The following is a 24,682-nucleotide window of genomic DNA, read 5'->3' as shown; positions in this document are numbered from 1 at the left end:
CCACTTCGCTTATTGCGCGCGCCCGTACACGAACTGGACACGACCTCAAAACCTATCCGTGCCGATTTCGAGAGGCACGAAACGGACTCGCCTCCTCGCGCTTCGCATATTTTTTCTCGGCTCCCCTGATCCCTCCCGTGCCCTCCGACCCCCCTCCCCCGGAATCCCCTGAACGCCACCGTGCTCTGCCCCGTTCGATGACAGGGGTCTAATAATTCGCGCGACGTGACGGTGCCACGGAATTCGCGGTACCGTGAGCGATTTTGCTTGTCATTAATCAAGCTTAATTTTCGTTCGTTACTTCGAGCCGGATGTCCCGTTTCCCTTTCTTTCGTTCCTTTTCGATCCATTCCGCTCTTTCGCTTTGCCAGCACCGCTTTCCGCTCTGCTCCGTTTCGTTGGAGCGAAGCGCGTCCCGAAAATTCGTTTTCTGTTCGACTGTGAAAAATTTGAATCATTTTTTAGCTCACGACAAGTTCGCGAGATCAGAAAATATCTTAGCTATAATATTAGTTACTAAGTTATAATCAGACTGCGGATCTCTATGCAAAATAAGAATTGTCTGCATCGATTACAAGAAATAGAAACTAAGTGGAATGTTATTTCTTCACTTGCTAATTTTAACAGATGAGAAATAGTATATTGACATTTGAAATTTTTTAAGTTCTCCTACAATTTCAAATTTTATCTACTCATTTTGTTATAAATGCATAGAGATCCGCAGTCTAGTTATAACGTTAGTTGTTATGTTAGCTAATAATATCGATCACGCACATTGCAAAAAGTACTAAAATATTTTCTATGTTTTCTTAACACTTTGACTACCCCATTTCTTTTTACTAAACTTGAAAATCATATTTATATTAAAATCTATTAGAACCTCGGTAGAACATCGATTATCCAAACTATACAGTGGACAGTAATTTAAGTAAATTGCTATCTGTATTGGTTTGTACTCTAATCAGTATTGAATATTCGATCTCCTCAAGTGTCTACTCCCCTAAACCCTTTGCCGTAACATACGAGTGCCTTTCGTTTGGGACGAAATCAAATTCTGTTCTTTCGTGATCAATATTCGAGCGTTGAAATAAACGTAGGCATACGATGAATATAAATGATCTTTTTTCGTCTGTGAAATGACAATTGATTAAGGACAAAGAAAGAAAATGTTACGGCAAGGGGTTAAGCGGTAGAATATTAGTAGGAGCATTCCGTACCCTGGCCGAGTTCCTGAGCGGCGCGCACGACAAGACAATAGACGGTATCGATTGCGTCGTGCACTTCGGAATAATTATGAAACGTTTAAACTCGCGTTCGAGGCGGCAGCTAATTACGAACACCTCACGAGTGCCGCATTGCAGTGTTAGTTAACCACCGGCGGCGGCGGCGGGTCAGCAAACAGTTCGAACGAGCGAGCAAACTGGTCTCCGGCCGATTTCGAGCGGGTCCTGGCATCGTTCTCCGCCGTCGCTCTCTTGCCCTGAAAAATAATTAATTTATGCTAACGAATGAGAAGCGTAACGGCCGGTGCTCTTAAATTCGCGCCATTGAGCGGCCAAGTGTCCGTAAGTCCCTCCACCCGGGTCGTCTCCTTCTTTCTCCCTCTTTCTGTATTTCTTTCTTTCCCCCCTTGTGTTCCCTTTAGTTTACCCCCTCCTCTCCCCCTCGCCCCTTGTGTTCCCTCATTTTCTGTCTCCGTCTATCGGCCTGTCTCCGCCGAACTATTCGAAACTGGTTGCAGTTCGAGGAGACCTCGGGTCCCCAGCCTCCCTCCGGGAACTGAAGAAAAGAGATGCGAACACGGGGAGAGGATCGCTCGGCGTCCTCCACGAGTATCTCAGCAATTAATTTTATTGGCAGGAATTAAACTGTGTATTCCTTTCGGTTTTTGTTCCGATCCGCTTGAACCGCGACCGCTTGATTTCCTTCGAGATTTCGTCTACGCTCGGCAAACGGGTTAATGTTTAAACAGTCGGGGGGCGGCGCGGGGGTGTAATCGTGGTCGTTTTTCAATTGGATGTTTAAATTGGTTCCGGGAACGACATCGGACCCGGAAAATTAATTCCTGCCGGCTCGTTTTCTTTCGAATTGATCCGAGTTTCTTCATATTTCCAGAACACCGCGGCCCACGGAATGATAAACAATCTCTGTCGTTGCGGTTCCACGCTGCATATTAAAATTCATGGATTGATGTCCGCATTTGCCGATGCTCTTTGCACTTATTCTCTGATATCATTTTTCAAGGTCTCGCAATGTCGACATCCGACTTTTGACGATGATTCGAAACTACATCCACCGACTATGCTATTCTAAAATTCTAAATGTAGACATACAATAATTTCAAATTTTCCTTCCCCTCCAGGAAATTGTTAACACCAGAACTACCACTTTCATTCAACGATTATTAAAATTGTAAGGATGCTTTTCTGGGAATTTATTGAGTAAATAAATTAATTGGGATGCTCCAGGAAATTGTTAACACCAGAACTACCACTTTCATTCAAAGATTATTAAAATTGTAAGGATGCTTTTCTGGGAATTTATTGAGTAAATAAATGAATTGGGATGCTCCAGGAAATTGTTAACACCAGAACTATCACTTTCATTCAACGATTATTAAAATTGTAAGGATGCTTTTCTGGGAATTTATTGAGTAAATAAATGAATTGGGATGCTCCAGGAAATTGTTAACACCAGAACTACTACTTTCATTCAACGATTATTAAAATTGTAAGGATGCTTTTCTGGGAATTTATTGAGTAAATAAATGAATTGGGATGCTCCAGGAAATTGTTAACACCAGAACTATCACTTTCATTCAACGATTATTAAAATTGTAAGGATGCTTTTCTGGGAATTTATTGAGTAAATAAATGAATTGGGATGCTCCAGGAAATTGTTAACAGCAGAACTGCCACTTTCATTCAACGATTATTAAAATTGTAAGAATGCTTTTCTGGGAATTTATTGAGTAAATAAATGAATTGGGATGCTCCAGGAAATTGTTAACACCAGAACTATCACTTTCATTCAACGATTATTAAAATTGTAAGGATGCTTTTCTGGGAATTTATTGAGTAAATAAATTAATTGGGATGCTCCAGGAAATTGTTAACAGCAGAACTACCACTTTCATTCAAAGATTATTAAAATTGTAAGGATGCTTTTCTGGGAATTTATTGAGTAAATAAATTAATTGGGATGCAGAGTGTAATATAAATTTGGCGTGGTCAGAATAAATACAGGTTTGTCATTTTTATAAAGCAACACTTAGGCACTTCCGGTGCTCGTTAATTGTCTAGTGTTCAATAGTAAAGTATAGAAAAAAAAAATCACACGACAAGGGGTTAGTACTAATTTTGGCAAAATGTAAAATGATGTGCAAAATTTAAGCTCAATCCGATTTGACCGATTTTTGGCACTTCAGCTGTAATTGATAATTGCTTCATCGATAGTTTATTGTTAGCCAAGATTTTCTAGTTTTAGTATCTGGTTTTCCATAATGGCATTCAAAGGTGTGGTTTAGTGCAATACACTTGCTGGAATAGTTTAGTACCGGTAAATCTTTATGAAAGCTCCCATTTTCGTACATTACTTACCAGCTGTCTGGCCTGTCGTTACCCGCGCTGACTAATTGTATGATAAATAACGGGAGTCGTTACTGTCTATCACGTTTCCGTTCCCCACCAATTATGCAAAAACGAAACAACTGGAATAAGTAATTGTGGAATACCGCTTAATGCCGGCTAAGTTTTACAAATACATAAATGAATATTCTCTCACGCTGTTATAGTAAACAATATTAGTTATGATTTGGTCGAATCCCTCGTTGCTCTTTCCGAATTACCTTATTTACTTCTGATGTTTCTTTGTATTAATTATCGTTACAGTGTTGACGGTGTATACAATCCCAAGGCAGTGTACGTAGGGTCGGTCAAAGCAATTAGCGTTCAAAACTGTTGTCAGTCAAGCCTAACGCCAACGAATTCTTGTTGATGAAGCCAGTGCTCGTGTAACCTGTGTTTGTGACTCCAATGTAGCTCGATTTTGATATTTCTTTAACGGTTTAGGCATCGTACGCAATGAAACTGTCGTTTTCCACCAATTTGTGGAACTTTTTCGTGATTGGCCGGTCCCTTAATAAATTATCGTGATACAAAATAGTCTGCGTTATGTCTCAGAGTGCAAGATACATATTTAACAGTGAAAGTTTCCGCGCAGCCGTTCTTTAGTTCTGAGGCAACATGCATGCACATCAACAAACTAATTTATCCCGACAATATTGTCTGAATTTTATAAAAATTAGAATATTTATTGCTGTAAAAGTAGAATGAAAGCCCTGTCAATTTTTACTAATACAGACTTCCATAGATTTCTATCATGGATCCGTATAAATTTTTTACCAAAAATATTTTTGTTTATATTATTTTTAATATTTTAATACTTTGCATATATAAAAATCTCGAATTCGTTAATTACTTGCATATGTGTACGAATATAAAAGAGTCAAGAGTAAATCGTTGACGATGAAGAATTTTGTGATCAAGATAAGGTGTGCACGCATACGATCAGAACTCAAGTTTTATATTAATATTTTACATACTGGAGATGGGCTTTTACAATCATGGTTCGATAAATTAGAACTTTTTGGCGCATTTTCAAGGTAAGTAACGTAATCGAATCATATCTTTTTGGATTGTGAATTGGAAGAAAGGTGTTAAACTTTTTGTAGATACAGTACAATCATTTTAAAAGCTATTAATAGGCTTCCGGTGGGTAAAGAATTATTTTAACTTAATTGTGTTCGACTATGAACGATTGAATTTATTTGCAACTTGCAGTGAACGCGGATGTATGGTTAATCGGCCACGAGCCCCTTTGTTGGTGCGGTCGAGTGTCACTTGTTCAGAAATCACTGAAGAAAATAAAAGTTTTGAAAGAAGCTGCACGAGTATGAATGCAACGGTTCCGGTCCTAGTAACAGTTTCGAATATTTTAAGGGGTTTCCGAGAGAATGAGCGCCGGGGTACATTCATCGTCGCTCTCCCTCGACGGCCATTTTCGCTTAATCTCTTTTCCCGGGAAAATTAAGTCGAATTCAGGCGCAGCCGTTCGAACATAACTCAGTAACAATGCATCGGTGCGAGAACAGCCTACGTTACACAGTCTCCGTCCTTTCTACCCTCTGTGCCCTGCACATTTCACCCGGGTGTATTCCCAATCCTAACAGAAATCGTCAAAACCACCCTCTCTCTTACCTGTGCATCCTGTATCAACGAAACAACATGTACAGTTTCATATTTTTATTCCTCGCGAAAAAAATTGCTTTTTACTTCAATTTTCAACTGTAATACATTTAAACATGATTTTCTTCAGCATCCTTTTTAAATTATAACTGGGTTGCGAATTTTTATGCATAATGAAAATTTTTATATTTATTGCTTTCCTTAATAATTTTATTGGAAATGATACAACAGTATTTCGGAATTTACTTATTTCAGTCGTATTTATTAATAACATTAACCCTTAAAAAGCGGATGCGTAGCAACTAGACCCTCTCAAATTCTCATTAATATTAATTTCTTTTTACATATTTTTGATTTTACATCTTTCAGTTGAACGTTGACTAACAAACTATTTCGAAAACCAGTTCCGAAATAGAGATTTTACTATATTTTCTACAAGCTCGCAAGAAAATGAAAGATCTAAGATAATGCAAATTACATAATCACTGTACACTTATTTTTAGTGAGTCATTAGCTAGTGTTGACAAGTAAAAATAACGCATCCATAAACAATGGGAGGCAAAAGATAGTAAATATTTGCACGATGAGCACAACATTCCATTACGATCAAAGCAGTTCTTTAATGCCTGCATGAAAGGTCTGCGGTAATTAACATCAGTAAGAAGAAAGGACGCTCTTAATTAAATATAGCGATACTTATCGAGGTAGCGTGCCGCGCGAGGTAGTAATTCCATCAAGCTGTTGTATAAAGTTAAAGTAAAAACCTCACGAAGATGTTCGTGTTCCTTAACCAAAAAAAAGTTAATGTAGTCATTTCAATCACCTAGACGAACATTAACTTTAGTAGCAATTACAACGTTCATAGATAAAGGGAGTCCGTGCAAATAAATTGGTATAGTACATGTACAATAAACTTGAGATTGCTGAGAGCAACTGTTGGTCGCCTTTCTGTAAAAACTGTTGTAACAAAATTCATACTGAAATTCCGAATCAAAATTAAATTTGTAGAAAAATATATTATTACTGTCTGTCAATGCGAAAATGTACATTTACCAGATAAAGCAATTTGTTTGATAAAACGAAAACTGAGAAGCTAAAATTTACTAGCAAGCTTGACAAATAATTCCGTCATCCAGATATGCGGATTTTTATATACAAAATAAAAATTGTCGCTATTCAGCTACATAAACCTTTATTTCTTTTCTGAATAATTATAACCAGATGAAAATAATACAGCATTTTTAAATCCATTAAACGTGTTTTCTATTTTAGATTTGAGCTACTCATTTTTCTGAAAAATATAAGTACCTCTTTAACTACAAATATAAGTATCTAAAATTAGTGAAAAGAGATAGTTCGTTATTGCATAAATATTCAAATGGATTTTTGATAGACAGTGAATATATTTTTCAATAAAATCAGAGCGGGAGGAATTCGGAAAAGATGCGGTAGTAAAAATTGCGAAAAAAATTCCACGGTAAAACCGGCAGTGGTTTTAATCCGTGGATCCATGCATCCGCGAAATCTCGGACATGAAATCAGATGGAAGATGGAAGATTTCACTGAGTCTCGGGTAAAGACGTAGAAAAGGGGGTGCCGGCAGATCAAGCAACCGCTTGAAATTGCTTGGACCTCCTCGCGCACGAAATTTTCAACATGAATCCAGGTCGAGGGGGTGACAGTGGTAAGTGGGCGGGGACGATGAGAATTTTATAACGAATAAAATTTTAAACGCCTTATAAAACCTGGCAAGTGCGCAGTAGCAGTTTGTAATATGGCTCGTATATCTGTTGCCCGTGCCCCGACTCGTGTACATAAAGTTTCCCCCTCCTCTCCCTTCTTTCTTCGTTCGACGCGTTTTTGTCATCCCGCTCTGTCTGCCATTCTTTGCATTCCCATACGTCACTTCCCATCCTTAGAATCGTTTAGCGAATCGGTTTTTTATCAGATCCTAGAATTACCGATTTCTTACAGTTTTATGGATTCGTTTTATGAATTCCTCCGCGTTATTCCCAAGCACCGAAACATTAACGATATTAATTCATTGCTTTTTTAACAAAACGGCTGTACAGTTTAATTCTCTTATTGCATGCTTCTGTTGATTGTGCAAAGTTGCTATGGGACGCCTGCAAATAGTCAGGATTGTTTAAAACAAACTACGTACGGAAGTTACGGTGAGCATGATTGACCATTCGATATTGAATACACTCATATTTTACATGTGCTCTTAACTTTTATGTTTAATAGAAATGTAGAAACGTCCCCGAGTTACTACAGCTAATATACAAAGTGATTTACAAGTGGATCTTTGTGCAAACTGAAAATTGTATAAAGGTTCTTTCTTTATTTAATAATCTTAATAAATTGAAAGCTATGCATGGACGTTCTTAAATTCTTTTGAACTGTGTAATGCTTTAAATGTCATCTATTCTATTTCTGTCTTAGAAGCATACAGTCTGCATTACTCATTTTAATAATGCACGTATAAATGAAAATAACTGAATAAATTTCTTTATTTAAATATAATAATCGGGCACAGTATAAATTTATTAGATCTTGTAACGTTTTAAGTTGCACCAGGTGGCTTTTGTCACAAATGCACAAAGTCTGCATTCGAGGAATTGTACAGTTACAAGAAGATATAGAAATCTATAGCAACAGAATAATTTAGTATGGGCATTTTGACAGAACCTGTGGAACATAGGTTTAGAAAATATTTGCAAATTAACGAGACACCCGGTACGTTAGTTGCTCGTGGTTGGCGATAACATCGAGAGGATTTCTCTAACGTTCGCTCGCATTAATCACATTTCCCAGAGGCATGTCGAATTACTTAATATCGATCGGCACCGGTCTGAAAATTAAAATCGCACGTTTTTCTGGATCTGTTCTCGTTGTTGCCACGCACCGAGAGAGGATCTCCCGCGAAGGAGCATGATATTAAAATAGTGGCGCAGCATTGTGATATGCATGACGGCGTAAAATGATAACACTTAGAAACGGCGGCGTAATCGATCCAGCGTGATTAAGAATAAACGCGAAACACGATAAAGGGACGATACGGGGGAGAGGAGGGGGGGGAGAGATCGGGAATAAGCGTGCACGAGAGAGAGAAAGAGAGATCAGAGGAAGCACGGTATAATGGCATAAACCGGTCAACGAGTCAACATCGCGCGGCCTGCGACGGGTGACTGAGAAGTGGGATATAAATCAAAACATTCGGACATTAGAGAAAATTGAAGACTGAAAATTGAAGGAACAAATTTAATGCCCCGTGAACCCGTGCTTTTGTTTCTTTTGCCGCGACGCGACGGCCCGTATAAAAATTATGACACGGTACAGAAACTTCCATTGTAACATTACTTTGTGTTATTATTTCTTACCACTCTTTTCGAACGCGGCAATTGCGTGCCGAAAGCAATTTCACATTTTATTGACATTGTTGGCGAAATAATACGTAACTAGACTGCCGATTTCATGCAATTCATCACAAAAAACAGCTTCAATTTGGAACACTAAAAAGATTAAAAGACTAAGGTTGTCGATCAATTATTTGGAACTTTTTAACATGATTGCCGCAAAAAAAAACACACAATTCCCAAGAGATTCCTGTTTCTTGCAACAGAAAATTTCGCTGGAAATTTTTAGCAAAAAATTGGACAACTAAAAATTTCGACATCAAATGATTTTTAGCTGTTCATTCGATTTTACAATTACTTTATCCATGTAAAATGTTAACAACTGGAAACAATTGTTTGAATTGTTCGAACAATTTTATGAAACGTTGTCGATGGTTGTACGGCAATGCTTTTAACAAAAGTTAATGTTTTATGTGATAAAATACACGGTGCATGCTTTTATCGATGTTTTTACTTCACACGTTCTTTTATGTTTGCATGATTTTTATGTGGAAACGTATTTCTTTCATACGTGTGCTTGTTTTCTTAATAATCTTCCATACTTTTTCATGATCACTGTACGTATATAGCCGGGCGAGCTCTGATTGGCCAATGAGTCGCCGAAGTGCAGCATCTTCTCAGAAAGAGAGAGTATACTGCGTTTTTTAATAAACGGTATCTGGATTTAACGCCGCGACTTCGTGCAAATAAGTCTCGTGCTTCTGCATATTTACTCGTGATATTCCATGCGATTTACGCATCTATCAGGTGTCTGACATTCGTTGATCAATTCTGACTCATCCGCTGGAAATTACCATAAAATTGCCTCGAATTATCGCGCATTCGGCGCGCATTAATGGTAGAAATTTCACCTACGTTCTACATTTCATATTTCAATGTAATTTTTCTATTCAATCGAATTATCGAACAATGTATATTGGATTTGTAATCATTATTGATCGTTACCAAGCCGTCCAATGGATGTTGTACGCGTCGGTACCTCGTCGATTGTGAAACGAATAACATCGATTGTATTTTTCCTTCAATGATAAATTATGAAACCTTGCCGGTTTCATGTACAAATCCGTTCAGTAGCTTTTGAAATATAGCTTGTATAGCTTTTGATATAGTACACAATATCAAAAAATTAAGCAAGAATAAATGCCTCGTAGAGAATTAATATCTTATCTAGAAAACATAATTTCTGATCAATATACTTTTCTTACAATGTAGGGTGAGGGACCCGATTACTGTGGGGGTACCAGTTGCCTATATTAATTGTACTTATTTTTAAAGCATAACGAATATTAAAAAAGAGATATTTTAAATGTAACGTATGAGGGTAGGGGGTAAGAGACCCAGTTACTGTGGGGGCACCAATTGCCTATATCATTTGTACTTATTTTAAAACACAATGGATATTAAAAAAGGGATATTTAACATTAAAAACATTTTTAATATTAAAGCATTATGCTTTAAAAATAAGTGCAATTAATATAGGCAATTGGTACCCCCACAGTAATTGGCACCCTTAGCCCCTACCCTCATACTTTACATTCGTTAAATTGATGCGTGGTCAAGTGACAGAAACAAACTGCTCCAATAAATAGTGCACAAACTTTTACAAATATTATGGTACAATGTTGCAAAAAAGTATGCTTGAATTTGCCGGGTGCTCGTCCCTGATAAACGCTGGAACGGACCCGCGGTGCACACGGTACTGGACAAACAAACCGTACAAGTCCCAGCAAAGGTTAACGTACGCTGCACGAGGAAGTAAAAGCGTCTATAGTTCCTGCAGGATTCGCTGAAACCGATACAAATCTTCGGCATTAAATCGCGCGGACGAGATTTGGAAATTATTTTGGATGAGAAGCTCGTCGAAGCAAAAGGTCTATCGTTCACAATCTCAGAATCCCATTCTGTTCGCGTAAATTCTCATACAACATGTATGTGCGCGGGGCTTCCTACTTCTAAACTATGTTTTATTTATTAAATTCGAAACAGTGACCTTTCACATTTGTTTCTAGTAGAACTAATTAGATTCCGCGCCGCGGAAAAAGCAGCGAAATTACCATGTATAAATACGCATCGTTGAATTTAATCGTACGCTCCATTTTGACAAATGTCGAAGCTGTATAAAACATCGCGATCGGTCCGCACGATCTTGACGCGGCCGATTCGCAAAATAGTTCGGTTATTTATTTGTCGAGAAATTGTAATAAACCGTCCGAAAGCGGACGTTGTCAGGAAAAACACTTCATCAAGCAGACCGAGATATACGCGCGTGTGTGCAGGCTTATTAATTATGCTCGGACTGACCTGGCACGTGCATGTGGGTGCGAGCGAGCGTGTATAGGTGCGCGTGTGTCAGCAGAGGCAACGGACAAGGTGCCAGCGGAGAAAAGCTCACATCAGTGAATCAGTATAAGTTGTATGGTCAATCCCGTCGATATCTCGGATGAAGATCGACGAACGAGCTTCGACGGCGAGTATAATTAATTACCGAATAAGGAGGAGTCCCGGGATACCACCCGGCGGGAACTAGTCAGCATATGCTCGTCATAATTCCAAGAAAACTCCCTTCGACCGTCTCTCTCTCCCGATGAATGCGATTGTGAACGTTTGGCCCGATACTTGACACTTCCCTGTTCGCATCGGGCTGCTAAACCCCGTCCAATATCACGCGTTTCAATTTTTTAAACAACAATCACCCAGACGCTCGAACCTAATTGAATAGAGCCTCAAGAGGTTCTCAAGACCTTCGTGCGAAAACCGAGAAAATAAATTTTTCGAAGAAACATTATTTTCTAAATTTTACATATTTTTATACGCTCCTGATTTGCTCGGTACAATAGCGTGCGTGTCTCGATAGCAGAATTTTGACAGGCTCCACGCCGACGTATATTATCGGACGACACAACCATAGCCACACCTTCCGGGCGCGAAATTAAACTACATATCTCGCGCGCAGGCCCCAACTAAGAACACCTGTCACGAAATATTAGGAAGAAGGTAGCCATTAAAAACGACACGAAATTTAGATGCCGGTTTAAGCACCGCGTACGCGTAAAACCTACCGGGGCTGCTGGTCGGGGGTATTATAAAACTGGCTTATGGCCCGATAAATTCTGATCAGCCTACTGAAATCCCCGAAAACCGCGTCCCGAAGTGTTCGTTCGCTGGGGGCAACTACCCCCCGCGGACGGCACCGCATTATGCTTCGTCGCATAGTTTATCTGTCATAATTCTAGGAAGATCCGGGTCCAGTTAGGAGCAGACACGAAACCACCGAGAGAAAGAGAGAGAGAGAATGAGAGAGAGTGAACAACACGGGACGTCTTCTACGCGGAGGGTTAATGTATGGAAATGCATTCCAGCTCCAGAATGACCGGTGTCATCCGTGTTGCTACGGCCCTGTGGCACCCCAGCTTTTTCGCTGGACTAGTAAATCTGTTTCGTAGCATCGAGAAGATGATCCGACACACATCTTTCGCCGTTGCTTTTTCCCTTGACACTCTTGCGCGCGCGCGCGCGCGAGCGCCCTTTCACAGCCCCGTTCCTCTTCCTGGCTTTTTCAACGAGGCCTCCTCTGTCTCTCCACGCTGCGCTGGAATCTTCCGCCGTCAAATACCTGGAAAAGTCCATTCAGAAGCGGGACGATTCCCTTTTGTGTCTCCAACCGTCGCTTTTAAAAGCTAGTGTGACTCCGAGGTCGCTGCGATCCGTGGCTCTAGATCGCTCGGATTATTTGTCGAGAGATTACTCTGACGATTTGCCCAGGCCTGCTCTGCCCCTAGACACTTTTTCGGCCTTCGTGGACTCCGAAAGTTTGAACGACGGAGAATTTTCTCGAATTTTAGTCGCGCGTCGCTCGGATTTCTCCAATCCGAATTTGTTAGTCTTGTGCTTCACCTCAACACGTTCCAGCCGTCACGTACCACGTGACCATAAATTTGATGGCGGAGCGTTCTTTAAAATTGTTTCCATGAATTGGCTTCATTCATTCAACAGAATATCGCAACTAGACTGCGGAAAAGTTTAAGAACGTCGGTAGATTATCATCGGCCTATTAACCACTTAGCTGTTGCGCACTCTTTGAAAAATGTGTACCTAAATTGCGTCGTAGAAATTAACCATACAGCTGTTTTCACGAGATACTCGTCATAACACAAACTATTGACATTTCTTCGTGACGAGTACACTCGTCAACAACTGCCAACTGGCTAAAATTACTTTGAAAAAGACAGACAGATTTATATCTACCGTGCAGTTCGTTAAATGAACAAATTACAAGAATTAAGAACTTACAGGAATTTATATTTTTCGGGCAATTATATTTATAAAGAAAATTCCATAAAATTCTGACCGAATCGATCTCAGGTCGAAGAAGAATAAAAGAATAATAATAATAGGAACAGGAGAAGCGATCGACATTTGAACGGTGTCCGTCCCGACAGGCTAGAAAATTTATTTTCCACGGTACTCGGTTGACGGAACGGCTCGTTTAAATGATTATCAGTTGCCGGCCTCTCCCCCTCGTCGAATACCAAAACTGTTTTACAACGGCGTCGCGACTGATAACCCGTGGGCATCATCACACCTTCCCAGGCTATCGCGCGGGGCAAGCTCGTTGGGGGAGCATTAACAGCATATTCTAAAACTCCCGAACATCCACACCTCTAATTATTTCTTCAACCGTTATCTGCCGGCGCGGATCTCTCGTCGACGGTCCCGGCGAAAGGTGTTTCGCACCCCGAAAAGCCGGTCAATCTGCTTGTCGCTGCGCGATCTTTCTCGCGCAAGGAGGACGCTGAAACCGCGGGAGATTCCCGGCGGAGAACGAAAACGGCAAGGCGGTCTTGTCACGGGCGAAAGTGACGCGCCTTGTTTACACACCTGTGTGCAGTGTGTGAACGGTCCATAATAATGCCGGCTTCACACGAGCGGTTTCGTGTGCACGCGTCGACGAACCGGGCATGGGTCCGTGTTCCTTTTCTCTCTTTCTCTCTCTCTCTCTCTTTCTGCCTTTGAACGAGAGTGAATCTCGTTTTCTTGCTTTCTCTCTCTCTCTCTAGCTCGCTCGCTCGCTCGTCTCTACCTGGGCTAGCTCTCGAGGAGAGATCGAACGAACAGAGACAGAAGGACCGGAGAAATGTGGAGAAGAAGCAGAGCGGACGAGACGACCGAGTGATCTGACGATCCTCGGACCCGGCCCGAAAGGTTTTAGCGGGGAAAATATAAAACTATCGAGACAAGAACCTGGAGGATCCTCACCGGCGAGGATGGGGGGGAGGGGAGGGTGAGATAGGTTCTTTACAGACCAGTTGGTAGCACCTACAAGACAGCCGACATCCCCGCCCTTTTGCGGGCCAGATTTGTAACAGTACCCGGCAAACCAGAAAGGAGAGATCTTCCTCTTCCTTCAACTAGCATGTAAGATATGACGTGCCCGGACGAGCGCTCTGCAGAAGGCGGGATACACCGGGTTTCTGCTGATAAGCTCGCGTTAGGAACGATAACGGATAATTGATAGGGTACGACACTCGGTTTTTCAACCGGGGAAAATTGATCGGAGTAGGAAGTCCGCTGTAGAGGCTTTGAATATATTGATCTCGATGGAAAATACGAGTGCGATTAGTCGGAATTAATTCACATCTTGCTGGTTTTACGCCCGAAGGTATTCTTGAGTGAATTGAACGAGTGGGTTTTAACTTGCTTTTGACGGAAATTAGTGCGATTGAATTTATCATATACGCAACCGTACCTACCGTAATCTTCTTAAAGAATATCTATACTTATAATTAGTTCTGTTTTGACAATTTTGAACACTGTATACCCACAACTTATTGTTAGCGTCAAATATTCGACGACTACTCGAGGAAGGGGACTTATTAATTTTATTCATGCTATTCAATCGTGTATTACGATTGTACGATTATTCCAGTGTAATAATTCTACACGACGTATTTTGTAAAAATCAGGACAAGTTCAACTTATCAAGTAGAAAATTCCTCGTGGTGAGCATACGGCCGAGATGTTATTAATACTTGCTGTACATGCTGTACATGCATAACAATCGCGAGTAATAATAAAGCTAATAAGCTTTCACTTAAGGACATTGAATGTTTCACAATTAATTGAACGATCCGCTGAGTCACTTTATGGAATGCGATCGCTTCTACTGTTACGTAATAGTTCTTGTGTGAATTCTAACAATTTTGTACTGCGAAAGAACGGAAGATTAACGGGCGATCGAACAATTATGATATAATTTATTATGTAAACAGTGGCAGCGCTAAAAAAAACATTCGCTGGTAACGTCCTCCAATTTTATTGGACGCCATAGAAGATTCCGGTCGAAACGATTTATCAAGATTTGAAAAACTCGATACTTAATGAATCTAACGATAAAATAATAACTCCAGCGGCGAGCCTCTTTGGTAATTACTTCCTTTGAAATATTTTTCGTGCAGCAAATAGTTGACCAGTAATTCAAGGAGATCAGATTAAGTGAACCATCCGGTATAAGTCCCATCGTGAGCTTATGAATTCATAACCTACGAGATTAATGTTTCGAGCATTCAATATATTATAATACATTCCAATTGATCTATTTATAGATCGTTCCACGCGAACGATGAATCGAAATGGAACCAAGAAAACTGGTTGAAAATATTCAGCGTCTACGCCAATCAATTAAATATTAACGTAGACAACGTGTTGATAAGAATAAACAATGTAAATGGTTTGTATTTTTCCAGTAGGAGTTCTGACAAGGTATTGGCTGATAATTAAATCTTAATAATGGACTCCCTATCATTATCATTTTTATAAGTATTTATGATCTCTATATTATCATGAAATGTTATATATTATATAAGTATAAAATATTGCTGCAGGAAATATATATTCTTTTCAGGATCCTAATTCCCTATTTGCAGATAATTTATATTATTTTATATAATTGAATTATTTTAATAATAACTACTATATCTACTATTATATATATTAGTCCTTATATGGATAAATAAGTTCTGGAATTTAAATTTACTGAAAAATCGTAATGTTGAAATTAATTCAGGCAATTAAAGAAACCAGCACAGTGGCTAAAAATATTCATATTCGTAAGCGGAGATAGTGTGCTAGAGAAATAGGTTCCCGCGTATCAATTAAACGCTAGCATAGAGAGCATTATTACGATAAAAATAAATAGCTCCGACGATCGATGAAAAGGTTGTCGGGAACGTGTATTTTTCCAACGAGAATTCTGGCAAGGTGTATAGAAAGGCAATTAAACCAGTCCTCCCCGAATGAAAGAATTTAGAAGGGGGCAACGGGAGTTCAATGGATCTATAGTTATGCGCAGCGTGCGAACGGCGTGTACGCGTGAAAAGAAAGGTTTTACGTTTCTCTCTATAATAATGTTTGATCAGCCTATCGATTCTCTCCGCCGACATCGAGTCAATACATGCACTGCGCGCTCGGGGGAATTGGCTTCAATCTAAACGAGCCGTGGCCACAGACACGGCCTAATCACTACAAGGATATTAGCTAATCTCGACCAATTAGACGTAATGGCTGGATTAAGACGGATCGCACGCATGCTAAAATTGAATATTATATAATCCTTGTCCAGCGCTCATGCCACGTTTCCCACGTACGTATCACGGAGCTGAAACGTCATTAGCTGTCGGCTTCTACCTACAATCGTCGTGTATGGGATTCGAAGAAAATCAGACTAACGATCTTCTGGAACAATTTTCTCGAGCGTTACGCCGCTCCGCGGAAAGCTTTTGTTGCTCCCTAGGTCTAGCCTGATTTAGTGGTTGTTAACCGGGACCATTCCGAGATCGTTCGCGAAATTAGGGGAAGCGGTATCTAGCGGTTACCCTGGTTCTCACAATTAGCGAATTTGTCATAGGATGGGAAGAAACGGAAATTGTTAGTGACAAAAGAGAAAAAAATTGAGCAAAATGATCTTTTCAAAACGAAGGAGATAAATAAATTTGTTAACGCTAGGCTTACAGGACCCGTCAAAACGACGGGTTCTCACAATAATCGAAATTGTAAAGATGCACGAATGAGAAATTGTTCAACAAATTAAAAGAAATGGCTAAAAACTTGGATAGATACAGTTTCGTAATTTTTATAAATTAATGTAGCAGCGGCACATAAATCTAAAAATTAACTGGGGTACCTGAACTGCTGTTAGAATTTGTAACATATAATGGAACACGTTTGTCGAGTAATAGCTTGTCATTTTTTGTTAGAAAATGTCTGAACCAATTACCTATACCATTGCTGTCTATTGAACCAGATTGATACGATCGACGTTCGATCGGACCTGTTAATCAGCAGCTCGACGATATTACAATCCGAGAACGGAATCCGCGAAATTCCGTAATATTAAAATCCTCTTCGAAGAATCGGTTGGGATCGGCCACGCCACCGGCTCCGGGCAGTAAAAATATTCAAATCACGTAACAACAGCCGGCGCACTCACTAAAACGGCAACAATGGGCCGCGAAATAATTGGAAGCTGTAATTAAAAAGAGTGTGCAAAGCGTCGACGGCGATTCACGCGCAAGATGGCAGATAGCGATGCGGCGGTGTCGCTTCGGGCGTTAATTATGGCCATAAAATGGTCGCGGTGTGACGGTCCACCGTGAATAACGATCGCTCGGAACGGTTACGTTCGCTAGAGCCTTATTGAAGACCATCGAGGATCCCGGAAACGTTTATAATGTCCGACAAAAACCGGACACGCAACGATGGTAACCGATCTTTTTACCGGGAACAAGGAAAGATGGGGTCCCGATTAGGCGTTGTCTCTCTCACGGGCAGCGAGGACTTTCCTCTATCGATCCTAATCGCGATCCGGCCTCTAATTCGTCGTTGGACGATAAGGAAAATCTTGGTTGAACGGCACCGAGACATCTGTGTTTGTTGTGGAACGTCTGCATGTCGGTCACTCCACTCCGGAGAGGTAACGGGCGAACGACAGTAAGGGCGCTATTATCGACTGTTTGCCATACCTTACCTTGACAACGATAACGATAATCCGAGGAGCGCGTCAACGAGACGCGTCGCGTTAAATGGTTTGGCGGATCGCCAGCGCGCGGGACACTAAAGACGTAAAATTATTGAATAATTGACAGCCCGTATAGATTGGAATCCGTGATTTAGAGCTCGACGCGATCTTTTTTTCTTCCGATGGCGACTCGACGACGATCGTGCACCGGCCATTTTTACTTTGCGCGCCGTTTGAATGGCAGTGAAGCAGAACGTTACGTTGGACGTCTGCGCGAGATAAGATAAACGCGTAATTTTTATAACTTGCACTTATTGGCCAGTGAACGTTTTACGGTTCCATAAATACGTTGATTTTAGGGAAATCAAGCCGGCGGAGTTGATGTTCAAATGATAAACATTGTACTCCGCGGGCGAACCGTGCGCGAGCGTAAAAACGTTACGACTCCTCGCGAGCAAGATACCCATCGCTCGCGACACGGTTAACCGTGCCAATTGTAATTTATTTAATTTTTATCCGTTTGTTCGCAGCTGAGGCGTTAATAACGTAACAGTCTCGAGCCGTTCACAACGCGGTTACCATTTAAGAACACTCTGGAAACTGATTTATAATCAGTCGGGTTATTAAAATGAATATTTTATTCGAATCAGAACAGCGAGCACCGTCAGATTCGATAATAAATAACTATTGCGAGAAGCGTAGACGCAATATACTAGAATGATCGAATGGTGTAATAATAGAAAATGCCTGCTCGTTTGCGTAAGCGAGTATCTATTTTCGATTCTTCTCTTTGGGAGGGTCAAAAAGTGAAATAATGCTTTTATTAAACTAGTTCTCCAATGTAAATTAGGAAGACGTAATCAGGAATAAGGAACTTTGTTCGTGTCACAAACCAATTGATTATTGACTTGTTTGAACAAGTTGGAACGCACTCGCCCTCCAATAAATGTTATTTTGAAAAATAATGTTTGCTCCACGAGAAAAACCGCGTACATTCAAGCGAAACGGAAGTTATTCGCGTCGCCAAGAGATAGAAATAGCTTGATTAAAAGTCCTATCTTTGTTCCCGGTAGTTTTCTCATTACATCGATAAAAGCTATCCACTATCCACATTTATTCGTTACATCGTCGTTCGTCGTAGTATACCTCGCTGCACTTTATAACTCGTAGGGTCGAAGAACCCCTTTATAAAATCGCGCATATAAAGAAAACGCGTAATATTACTGCTGTGTGAAATACACGCTTGGACTCGTCGACAACGATTAAAAATAAGTAAGAAATTCTCGCGTCGATTGAAATTAGTAGATTTTCGTATCTTTTCGTTATATTATATTAACACTAGAACTACCGAAGCAGTGAAAATGACTGGTTCCTAATTCTTTCTTTTACAATTACCGAAATTAGAAAAATACTTCACAGCTTGGAGCACACGATAGAATAAAAATGGGATGAGGTTCGAGTAGATGTATTACAAAGCAATATACATCGGTGGCATTCGCTCGGTAGATCTAGCGTTAAGGGGGCCAGCAGGCATTTGGCCTTGACTGTCACGCTATGTTATCCTGTGCCTTTTTTCTAGACATTTTACGTCTTAAATAAGTAAGTAATCAATTAAAAATGCATACCACCGTGTTCGTACATGTCTTTGCTACGTCTGTATGGAGCCATTTTTTCGATACGAACACTAAATCTCTCGAAATTAAGAGAATCCTTCAGCGGCAGCCATCTTGTGATGTCATACTTGCTTCAGAATTCGAGTTTTCTGCCGAATATTACAAATTACTCCACGATGAGGTAGAAATTCGCAATTTGGGCTCTATACAGACGTAGATTGGACTTTTAGGAAACACAATTGACCACTACTGAACTGCTCGTTGCAATATTGAAGCGGCAGTTTGTCTAGATTTTGACCCTTGCATACGTATATAATAAGTTTATCCTTTCGCTCTTTAATTTATCTTGAGGAAATAATAACCAAACTGAGTTTCACTGTAAACACAAGATTAAAGTTTTATTCGCTATTTACAATTATTTACATTGGTTACACTGTAAAAACAAGAAACGACATTAAAAGCTATTATTCCACAAAGATTTATGTAAGAAAGTGACAATCCTAATCAATTAGATTTTGCAATGCGCGTCGCTTTTCTCTACTCTCTACTCTTATCAACTGTCAATCCGCCATGTTGTTCTACAGACATGCGCAATACATAACAAATTCAAAATCAGTTTTAAAAGGAATACGATAAATTTACATAACCTCTGTCGTATTTCTTTTACACGTACATGGATTTCAAACCATGCCGGCCCCCTTAAACGTTATCGGTAGTATCAAGTGAAAATGGGGGGTGCTGGAGTTGAGCAGTGGCTATACGCGACTGTTAACAACATTTTCCGTGGGATGCATTGTCGGGGGTAAATTCGGACTTGGACGGTCCTCGGTCGGCGGCACGTGTTGATCGGCCGGTGACTGACCTGCGGCAATCGATCCGGCCGTGAGGAGAGGAAAGAAAGTGGACACCAGAATTTCCAGCAGCCTGAAATTCCTCGAAGCTGATCCAATCGACAGGAGAAAGATCTCTCCCGGCCGCGGACGGTTTGTCGGGCGGTCGAACGACAAGCGTTCCCCAAACACAGAGGGACAAAGTCAGCCCCCGGGGGTGGAAGGCAACAAGTGACCACAGGCCAGACACACACGGCCTTGGTCCTGTTCGCTCCCTCGGCGAAGGCCCCCTTTCTCTCGTTCTTGGTCGACGACCAGTCTATCGTTCGTCTACGACAATCGATATATCGACCGTCCTGGGAAAGGCAACGTTACGTCCGGCACACATGAGTTCGACTTCCATAAGATTGACCGGCCCGCGCCGATGCGCGTTCCCGTGCGTACGTTTCGTGCGTGCTCGTGTTGGACGCGCCCGCGCGCCTGCGTTCGTTTTCCGAGGAAGGAAAAAAGACGAGCGAACCGGTGCCTTACGTGGGTTGTGGTAGGCCACGGACGGGCTCTCTGTTCATCCGTCTTTTGTGCTCCTCGAAAGCCTGCTATCTAAAGTAGACGACCACGACGACGTTTGCTCCGCTCGACGAAAACCGAGCGCTTTGTACCTGGATCTATCGCTTGTAGACGCGCGAGCATTTCGGTGCTGTGTGCGTTTCAGCAGTCTTGCGGAGGATTGTGTGCCAAGGGGTTGATCAGCAGTATACCGGTTGTGTCAAATATTGGGTCGGAACGAAAGTCCGAGGCGTTTTTAAATTAAATTTCAAAGATAAAATTGAGATATTTATTTATTCATAAGTTGTCTCAAAAAGTAATAGAACAGAATGGGAAATAGGACGTTTCCCAAAAAAGAAATCAATTTCATTTTTCTGAACTTTAATTTGAACACTCTACTCTATAAAATTTGACCAAGGTGGTTCAGAGGCAGGTTAAGTAATATTTATGTAAAGATGCTTAACGAAACGCATTTTTGAGCCGTCTTTATGTTTTCGTGTCCCCTGCTTTTAAGTTGCAATATCAGATGTTTGCTCGAATGCAACGCAAACTTAAGTACCAATTAAAGTGTTCCATTAACAAAGCAGAGAAGAAACAGTCATGATAGCTAGAGTGCTACAGTTACGTGCAACGTAGGAGGAGACGTCGTCGGACGAGTAAAACGATAATGTCGACGCGGAGAGTAAACAATCGATGAACCGCATTAACCTATCCAATCGCAAATACAAGCACTCGCGGAAACCCGGTTCTTCTATTTTATATGTATCGAGCAAAATCTGGAACTAGAATGGAATAGCTGATTGCAAAAATCTTAAGTCGCACACGTCCGATAAGTCATTCTGAAATGCATTTTAAAAACGAGAATTTTTACGAACATACAAGTTTAGTCTACCTAGGTACTAGCAGTTTAATTATCGCAATCAAGCAGCGCAGATTTGAAGAACTACAATTTATCAAAAAAAGCTGAAATATGTATTGGTGGTAATTGTAGAAATCTGACTAAAGCCTCAACGAGAAGATTTTTATTGACGAGTAAGGAAATAAATCATTCTAGCCACGTTTCATCTGGTAAACTATTAAAAAAGATTTCAATAAGAAAAACTGAAGCTGACTTCAATAAATCTTAGCATATTGATTCGGGTCAGTGTATTTTAAATTTAGAGCACGCGAGGAGCTCGAAATAGAACAAATGATTGACGGTATTACCAGTAATGTTAATTAAAACAGCAGTATCCCTCGATACCTTTATGTACGAAAATTTGCATAAGCTTCTGCGGTCTAATGTTATATCGCCGCACATGCAACATTCTACAGTTAATAAAGGTATCTCAACCCCCCCAGAAATAGTTGCACGAAACATCCGCCGGTACTGGTCACCCACTCTTAATTTGCAGTGTGGTTCCACCAATTATATGTTATTTTTAATCTCAGAAATTGCAACAAGCCTCAAATCTCCAAAAAATTATCCGGTCCAGTAATTACTGAAACCGTTGCCATGTACTACAAAATGCCATGATCTATTAGAAACTCCAACAAAAGCCAGTGTAATTCGATTAATGAATCAAAAGCTAGAAAGATAAATGTATCACAGTGAAACCGTCTGAAAATAGTGTCACCCAAATACGTCGCGGCAGTCAGCGTGTTAAGCGTGAAATTAGGCAACCATTAAAGACGACAAAATTCCAATCGTTGCAAGTAAACTCGAAATGGAAGGGGTTAGGGCAGCCGAGGTTTGAATTTTCTCATCTAAAATAGAGAATAGACGAGTCTCGGCCGTCGGAGAAGCGTGAGAGTTCAGGAAGGAGCGGAAAAGGTCAAAATTTTAATCAGTGACCAAACGAAGGGTCCGGGAGGGAGGGGAACGGGAACTAATGGACGACGAACGGAAGTTTGTTAGCGGTGCGCGGGCGGCAGGACGTCACGAGGTGACCGAAGGAAAACACCGAGCCACTGTTATTTCTTTCGGGTTTTACACGCCGGCGTCCCGACGCGGCAATGTTTTAGCGTATTGATCCGTTGGGGTTTAGTTGAGTCGTGGTAAAAGTGGCGGGGGTAGTTGCCACGATAGAGAAGAGGGACCGGTCAGTGGGCGGGAGGGGTAAAAACTGGACGGCGGTACTTACTCGCTCATAATCACCCACCCAAGCCACTCCGACCACCTTTGACGCCCCCGCGCCTCAAGGTGCATTTTCCACGAGTGCATGTGCCGAACACCGGTTTCTGCAATGCCTGCACGCGCTTCCCAGGACCGCCTAAACAATCGGAAACTTCCAGATCCTCTTCAACTCTGTAGAGAAACTCGGGTCCGCCGAATCGGGACGCTCGAGGGGGTATTCTCTGGTTCTTTTTATCTTCGGCTATTTCTAGGAATTTTTTCAGGAAAACTACTACACCCTTTGTGTCAGGATTTTACATACGTATTTACGGATATTCGAAGTAGATCAGTTATTTTTTTCAAGTTGAAAAAGTCATAATTACGTGAGTTATATATTTTTTTTTTTATTGACTCTGCTTTGACGAAACGTGTGTGAACGTGCCTATGGTCTGAACTGAATTCATTTTTTGAAAATGAGAAACCCCCTCAACACCAGATTTACGGGACCCGTCAAACTGACGGATTCTAACATTTTTAACTTACGTGTATTGAGATTGTAAAGATGCATCCGAAAATGTCTACTGCCATTAACCTTCGAAGACCTAGAACGAGACCGACGTCATCGTTTCAAGGTTTTGCGAGGGCATTGCTTGAAATGTTCTCGAAATGAAGTGCCATGTTGCATGTACATTCTTAACACGAGCCACGTATATGTGTGTCTTTAAAGGGCAGTAAGGAAGGAAGTAAAGAAGTTTTTAACGACCCCGCTGTTATTTATGTAGCACTTATATACTGGATATCCCCCATTAAACTTCGTACTTTAACAGTGTGTTCTTGCGGATAAAACTGGGGATGTACTGTATGAAATTTGCTGTAAAAATTGCTTCATTGAAAAATTCTGTCGAAAATATTCAACGCGGCAACGGAATCCATAATTCATCCCGCCATAAGACAGCCGACTTCGCTATGACTTTGAAACATTAATTGCATTGCTCTGCGCATTTCTCAGTATTGTCCCATGTGTTTTATAAACGTAATTATTCGTCGCTATTAAAGAAATATTCAACCTTCGATTTTATTTTCTTCTGGCATTGCGCTATAGTATGCAATTTATTGTCACCGACTGACGTACGTACAACAAGGACATTAAGTTTCGCACCTACGTCATGCAGTTGTTTTAGATACTAGTGTGACGTTTGTGACATATAGCTCGCATTACTCGCTTTAAATATTATTTCAGACTGTTTAACTCGAACCAGTCGCTGAGAATGAGTCTACATTCTTGATGTGGCAAAATCGATCCGGAAAGTTGATAAGTCTTTATAATTTATAATTTGTACCATTCGAATAATCCAACAATTACATTCAAAGAATTCCCATCAGTATCAGTGACCTTAATTCTCCATTCACTGGAAGCACGTTCATGTTCACCACTAATTTTTTCACTGTTCCAGGCTTTCAGAAAATCTAAGAAAATTCTGGTATACGTATTGAAGTCTCTATTTTAATACAAAATTAAAATGTCGAACGTTTAACGCATTAATGGTCAAAAAATAAATAAATATTAGAAATTTAAAAAAATTCAAGAATGAAATTTCGCTCTGGGCATGAACGAGGTCGGGTTAAATGAAACCAAAATGTAAATTGAAGAATGATGGGGAAATAGGAGTGCTAAAGTTAGTGGGAAGAGCACTTCGAGCAAAGCCGGTAACAAATACGCAAAGCGCGTGGAACCGATTGCCATGATCGAAGGCATAGCCGCGGCTCGCAAGAAGGCGCTGTTAGATGAGGATTTTATTAGTTAGTGAAAAGTAGTTCCCGGAAAAAGGCAATGAGCTCGTTTTGCAATGGCGACGCGGCGAAGGCGACGCGAATCGATAGAGGCTGTAACGCGAGTGGCTAAAATGACGTTGCCCTATA

The sequence above is a fragment of the Halictus rubicundus genome, chromosome 8 (assembly GCF_050948215.1).
Source record: "Halictus rubicundus isolate RS-2024b chromosome 8, iyHalRubi1_principal, whole genome shotgun sequence".
NCBI classification, from domain to species: domain Eukaryota; kingdom Metazoa; phylum Arthropoda; class Insecta; order Hymenoptera; family Halictidae; genus Halictus; species Halictus rubicundus.
Note: the sequence above shows the minus strand (reverse complement) of the source record.